At 27.5% G+C, this 6,793-nt stretch overlaps 1 long non-coding RNA gene across 1 annotated transcript; it reads right to left on the bottom strand.

The window, feature by feature from the left end:
- Positions 1–486: 486 nt before the first annotated feature.
- LOC133805316 (uncharacterized) lies at positions 487–5,562 on the bottom strand. The gene is made up of 3 exons (XR_009878916.1): positions 5,342–5,562; positions 5,184–5,235; positions 487–753 (listed from the first exon to the last, which is right to left on the bottom strand). It is a non-coding gene; the product is annotated as an uncharacterized LOC133805316 (long non-coding RNA).
- Positions 5,563–6,793: the final 1,231 nt, after the last annotated feature.

Raw genomic sequence — 6,793 nt, forward strand, 5'->3', positions numbered from 1 at the left:
TTCGATGAAGTGATAAATTTTTTGATCTTGTTGTCTGTTTGAGGTGATTTTTTTTAAAAAAATTGTATTTTTCATGATCTACACATCTCAATGAAAAAAAACCTCAAATGGACAACCAAGTCAAATGTTAAGCCTCTTGAATGAATTGCGTCAAACATTGAGGTGGCATCAAGAACTATCGAGATCCATCGAATTTTTTGTCAGAAATCAAGTTTTTTAGGGCATCATCGAGGAGCATCAAACCACATTGAAAACCATTGAGTTTTCATCGAGAATCATCGAATTTTTCTACAAAAATAAAAAAATTTGATGGACCATCAAGCAAGCATCAAATTCCATCAAAAATTTTGAAATTATGCAGATTTCAAAGTTTCAGATGTGGAAATTGTAGAAAAAATTAAACAGATGTAAGAACACCCTAAACTATTTACTTTGTAAAAATATCGCTCAGTTCATATTTATTAGAAAATACCATTTTAGAGAAAAGGTTCAATGGGACCTTGTCAAAACATGCAATTTGGGCGCAATAGTTTAAAATAAAAATATAGTGTCTTTATGCAATCTTGAAAATAAAATAAAATATAAAGTCCCACTATGATGTAAGGAAAACATAAATCATAACATAAAAGTTCATAAACTTTCTTGGCGTTCGTCTAGATCGTTAATCACTCATGGACACCCCGTGTCATACATGCCTAGACATTGGAACTCCCCACATCACAGTTCATACCAAGAAGAAACCCTATTGCCTACCTGAAAGGGGTGAAAGTAAGGGGGTGAGCTAAAAGTCCAGTAAGGAAGTACAAATAAAATACAACAATTTACAAGAAACACAAAGTAATCAATGTTCATATCGTAAACTCATAGCATATCATAAAAAATCATAATCCTATAATACTCATAAAATTTCACCAAACATAAGCATAATCATACTTCATGTGATCATGGCCCCCCTATTGTCCATGTCACATCATGAGGGAACTAGTAAAGCATAAACGGGTAAATCCTCCTTTATGAGTTAAACAAGAACTATGATCCTCGAATAACCTCAGCGCACCCGCCCTATGAGTTACGTCATATCCTTAGTAACTCATTTGTTGTATCGTGCTCAGCATGCTAACAATCTACTGCTTTTCATACAACATACAAGCATATATACAAACAACTCATATCATAACATAATAGCTCATACTTTTTCATAACACAATAGCTTACCATAGCTCATACTTTTCATAACATAATAGCTTACCATAGTTCATACTTTTCATAACATAATAGCTCTTACAACATATTACTACATACTTTTCATAATATAATGCATAGAAATTATAGCTAACTTCCTTACCTCAAGTCCAAGCAAAAATAAGCCTAGAATCACAATCAAACGTTCTTAATATCAAATAAGATTACACATGCCCAACAATCATACACGTGTCCATGGGCACCATACTATAACCATCCAATAATTTCACATAAAATCATAAAAGAATAATCTCAAGTCTACTAGTGAATCCTCAATGTTTGCGAAACAATAATCATGCACTTAATCAAATGACGTATTTTTTAACGTAAAACTTACCTTGCATGTAACATGCATACTTGGGAGGGTTCTTAAAACTTGTCTTGAAGTTGGTAATATTTATTCCTTTATTTTTCTTGTCAATTTCACAAAAATTCAGCAAACATAAAATAAATTTTCAATTTGATTATTACTACTTTATTCATTTAAATCATACATTTGTCATTCATTAAATTTTATTACAAAAATTTAATTTACTAAAATAATTCTTTAGTTTTAATTGTATAAAATAATAATCTCATTTATTATATAATAACAATTAAATTAAAGTGATAAAATTTTGTAGTTACTTATAAAATAATTAAATTAGCATGATTAATTTATTTCGCAAAAGTTCCTTTTTATCTTGGCAAATAAAATAAATAATAAGACGTGATGTATTAATTTTTTTATTTAAAAAAATAATAATATTTCTAGCTCACAAAATATTTACATCTATGTCTAAAATATATAAAAGTTGGAAAAGTCCAACTACCTTCCCATTTATTAAACAAATTATTTGGTCACCTTTTTAAAAAATAATTTTGCTTAATTATTTTGTAAATAAAAATTCATAGATATAAATGAGAAAAATACACATTTAAAGTATGAAAAATCATATTTATCATATATAAATATTAAGGCATAAATTATTAAGACATATATTTGATATCTTTAAATTAAAATAGATTTTTCCATGAAACTAAATAAAAATGGGATTTTTACACAACTCTTTACAATAATATTTTATATTACTATATTAATATTGATAGTACTAATTTCCTTTTTTATACAAATCTTAACAATTTTTAAATTTTAATTAATAAGATTCTTTTTTTCAAATTTTATTTTATATTTTTTTAAATACAATTTATTGTTAAAATTATGAAATTAGGGATTTGTAATCATACCTTTCCATTTTAGAAATCTTTTCACATTGGCATTTATTTTAGAAAAACCAATACATTTCTGCCAAAATAAATAAATAAAAACTGTGACCTTTTTACATTGGCATTCATTATTTTATGATGCTAGTTTATTTCAAGACTGTATTTTTTATTGATCATTGATTATAACTAACGTCACTGTTTATTTTTTATTTTAAATAGAATAGTAACAATTTTGTTTATTTTTATGTTTATGCTCATGATGTCATTTTAAATTTTTTGGATTGTTTTGTATCTTATTTTTTTTCCTTTTTATGAATATACTTATGAATATACAGTTATGTTTATATTTATTTTATGAATATTTCTTGCTATGAATATACAGTTAAGTTTATGTTTAGTTTTTGGAAAACATTGTTTATTTTGTCAATATTGAATGAATATATTGTACTTTAAACAAATTTGTTTATTTTTTAATTGTTATGTTTTGTCTTAAATTGGTAGATATGTCAAATGTACACATTTGTCATATTTGTGTATCATGTTTTCATAAAATAAATAGTAAGATATATGTTAGACAATAACACTTGTATTATTCACCGTTTTCAATCTTTTTTCTCATGATATAGTAAAATAAACAAAAATATTTTGTTTAGACGGGTATGCTATAATTATACATAGTTTTATTTATTTTTTAAATCTTTCTATATAAATAAATGAATAAAAAGAATACATAACAATAACAATAGCATGTTATAGTTAGATAAACCTTTTGTTAATTTTTTGTTCAATGAGTTCTTTTATACTGAAAAATTTTATGTTTATATTTTTAATAAAAAAATTTATTTTTTCTATATAATATTTTGTCAGATTAAACAGTTTTATTTGTACAAATTCTTTTGTGTTTTGTTTAATTGGTTATTTGAGTTCATATAATTATTCCTAACAATGCTCCAAAACACATAATCATTTTTTCATGTAAACGTTTTCAAGAATAAACATATCTATTCAGTTTTTTTTAACAATTTAAATTGAAAAATATATTTCAATGTGCTAATTGGACCAATAATTATTCAAAGATTTCAGTTTTAAACTTAGTCAATTTTATTTCAAAAGCACATAATCATATTTTTTGCAGATCAACTTGATAAATCAAACATAGATATATATTAAAACAAAATTGACATATAAACAATGAGAAAAGCTTACCTTGCCGGAAAAAATAGTGTCTCAATAACAACTTTAATATTAGATATACATCAATTTTAGAAGATGTATATTTCAGATCAACACACCCGGTTGCCCTTTGAAATAATAAACATATTTATTTTCCTTATAACTAAACCTGATTTTTTTTATTCTAGTTACCACGTTGTAAACAATAATAGATTATTTGAATACATTGATTCAAATTTGTTGGAAATGGTGCCTATTTGTTGTGTTTGCTCATTTAATTGAGATAATATTTTTGTATATTATATATTTAATATTTTATTTATTCATTGAATTCATATAACATTGGTGAGATTGTATATTATATATGGAAAGTTACAAATATATATTAAAAAAACAGATAAGGAAAGTGGTTGAATTAGTGAGATTGTATTTTTATAATTATATTTATTAAAATGGTATATATTGTATATAATTTTGTAAATAGTATATGTGATATTATTATAGTAATTTTTCTACTTTTGTTGTATATAAGTAAAAATTAGCAAGCATGTCGTCACACAAATTTTAATTAATTAAGCTTGGCAAAAGAACTCACAACATGTACATTTAAAAAATAAATAAACCTTAAGCATTCTTTGAATTCCAAATTTTACAACTTTTAGAAATAAAGTTTCAGCACATGTCATATTAAAAAGTGCAAGAACACATGTAAAAATTTATTCATTCTCATTTTAACTTATAACATGAACTCAAGACATAGTTCACTCTCTTTTAAACCATCTTTGCAAATTATCATTCTAAAGCAATAAAAATAAGCAAGCCTAAAAATCACATAATATTCCAAAAATGCTCATAATTCCTTTTTAACAATTCACCCTAACATGTTTCTATACTTTGTACGTCGTAATATTACAATTAGCATGCAAAACTAACAACACCAAAATCAAGCTATTATAAACCATATAAAACACCCAAGGCCGAATTTCTATATAGCACAATACATAGAAAATTACAAATTTGACATGCTCATAATTAATAGTTTAAAAGAAAGAATAAAGAACACACAAACACCAATACAACCCTAGTATGCATTCTATTTCAAACATTTGCATTTTGATTTCCCAAAGCATCAAGATCTAAGAATAATAATATTCCAATATGAACTTTTATCACCAAGACATCAACTTTTAACATATATATACATAGTAACACATAACCCTACATCTTACATACCATACTCATACATCATGCGTATCCAAAATTCCTTCATGCTTGCCGCAACACCCATACACACCCAAACACACACACACCCAACCATAGAGCCACACATGCCTAGGCTACTTACTAGAATACATATTTTCATAGCAAATCATTTATAGAAAGTACTCATAAATAACCCACATGCATAACTATTTTCATGTTTCTATGTATTTAAGAAAAATTAAAGACATGGAGAACAATCAAAATACATAGAGAGAAAACCATCCAAACAACCAACAACATATCCAAAAACATAAATAATAAATCATCACCATAATAAAAAAGGTAGGATTTTCTATTACCTCCTCGGTAGTGTTCAAGAACACAAAAGCTATGATCAAACCTCTTGATACCCTATGAATTTTGAAACCCACAACAAAGAGAAAATAAAATATTCTTAGAATTAAGGAGATGAGAGGATAACTTGGAGGATTCAAAGTACCAATATAAGAACAAATACCCTAAATTCAAAACCTCCTTCTTCTTTTTCTCTTTCTTTCTCCTCTGCTTTCTTCTTTTCTTCATTTCCTTCTCTCTCTAGCCTCACGCCTCTAGCTCGCTTTCTCTCTCTAGGTACTCGGCCAGCCACCAAAATGGGAGCCCTCATGTTTTCCTTGCTTTTATAAAGGCCCTAGTGGCCAAAACCCTAAGCTAATGGGAAATGGAAACTACCCAAATCTCATTTCCTTAATTCTTGCCTTGAAATTTCCTTGGAGTAATGGGGCCAACTCAAGGGATAAGTCAACAATACAAAGATGGAAACCAAATCTCTTTTTCCCTCATCCCTTAACTGACCCTCTCCCATTCTCTCTCTATACTCGTCTATAGTGGCCCTTTTTCACACTACCATTCTCATATTTCCACCTTCCATACTTAGCACAAATCAACCAAATCAAAAGTCTTACCTTATTTATTTTTTTATTTGATTTAAATTCTAAAATAATTGGAAAAGAAATTCTCTCTCTTTCCTTCTCTTCCACACGCCACTCACCTCTATTTTCTCTTCTTGTAATTTTCCATTATTTCCCTTTCTTAATTAAATAAATAAATAAAAAGGACTAAACCATAAATAAAAGAATAATCTAGAATAATGCATGGGAATTAACATTTGCATATTTACCATGTAATCATGCACATGCACACACACAAGTTCTAGGGAGCATTCCTTCTAGCCATGCACATTGGTTCACACAATCAAATCTCATAAACAATTTCACAAAATAAAACAATCAAATAGAAAAATTAAATTTCAATTCACATAATTACTACCAAACAATTCAAATAATTTAAAATAAAATTCTAACACTTAACAATTAACAATTAATATAATATAAACAAATGATTAAAAAAATTGGTGCGCTACAACGGGGTACCCCTTTTTATATATCATGTTTAGTTTTTACCCACTTTTTAAAAAAATTTCATTTATACCTATTATGAAAATTAAATGAATGTAAAAATGATCTGATTCTCATTGATTAAACAAGAGAGTTACAGGGGTATAAATACAGAGATCAGTTAGAGAGATTAGTTGTACAATTAGTTAGAAATGAGTTGTACAAAAGTAACTAATTAACTAACTAACTAATAACAAGATTACTAACTAATCCTAACATCCCCCCTCAAACTTAGAGTAGGTAGAAGAACAACTCTAAGTTTGTGTCGCAAAAGATGAAAACGAGCAGCAGACAATGGCTTAGTAAAGACATCTGCAGTTTGATCCACCGAAGGCACATGCTTCACTAAAAGTTGCTTACTCGCCACTTTGTCACGAACAAAGTACATGTCTAGCTCAATATGCTCGCTGCCATGAGAATTATACTGAGATTGTCACACCATACCAAAGGAGGAGAAGACAGAGGAATGCATAGCTCAGACAGAAGAGACTGCAGCCAAGACAACTCAGCAGCGA

The sequence above is a fragment of the Humulus lupulus genome, chromosome X (genome assembly GCF_963169125.1).
Source record: "Humulus lupulus chromosome X, drHumLupu1.1, whole genome shotgun sequence".
Taxonomy (NCBI): Eukaryota; Viridiplantae; Streptophyta; class Magnoliopsida; order Rosales; family Cannabaceae; genus Humulus; species Humulus lupulus.